The sequence below is a fragment of the Alligator sinensis genome, unplaced genomic scaffold (assembly GCF_000455745.1).
Source record: "Alligator sinensis unplaced genomic scaffold, ASM45574v1 scaffold971_1, whole genome shotgun sequence".
NCBI classification, from domain to species: Eukaryota; Metazoa; Chordata; order Crocodylia; family Alligatoridae; genus Alligator; species Alligator sinensis.
In genome coordinates this window covers 635,807-636,646 of record NW_005842559.1, presented here as the reverse complement: position 1 = coordinate 636,646, position 840 = coordinate 635,807, and positions in this window count along the sequence as shown.

Sequence of the window (840 nt, the reverse complement as noted above, 5' to 3'; positions counted from 1 at the left end):
AAGCACCATCTACAGTCTGTACCCCGGTTTACCATTAAAAAAAGGCTGGAGTGAGGGGACCCCTCTCAACGCTAGTCGTGTAGTAATCAAAAGAGATTGCTAATGTAAAGCCTGAAAAAAGACAAACAGCAAATCTGCCACCCACTCCAGCTGCCCTTCGCTCTGACTGATAACACTGATTATATTTTTATAAATGGTAAACAGCCAAAAAAAGATCACGCACATACTGTACACTGAAAAATAAATTCCCGTTCACTAACAAATGCTGCTTCCCATCAACAATCGCGCTGCTCTTCCAAGTCTCAGACCATTACATCAACCATTTAAAAGGAAAAACGCCACGCACCGTACATCCTGCACGCTAAGCCACAGATAAACCTTTCTAGTATCCCCACAACAATTTTTTTTTTTTTAAACCAGAATAGGCACTGCAGCTTGTCAGCCCCACGGCGCTTGAAACATTTACAGCCTGGGGTGATCTCTAAGCTCGCATGTCACCGGCGTGCTAAGGACGCTCGTCTACACCGCAGTGCTCTGCATTCACGCCTCCCAGCCAGGCGGAGAGGGCGAAGCGTGCAGTCCAGGCAAGCCGCTCGGGCATCCCCGGGACGAGGACGGCGGAGACGGCGCAGGATGCTACGAATCCTCCTGCCACTGCCCCCGCCACGCCGCCGGGAAGAAGCCTGCCTCACCCGAGCCGAGGGGACGGTGGGGGCTCTCCCCTGGAAGGAGAGACGCAGCGAGACAACTCACGCGGAGACAAAGACCCAGACCCAGACCCCGCACCCCGCGGGCACAGACCCCCCAGGACCCGGATCCCTCCCATCCCCCCACAGACCC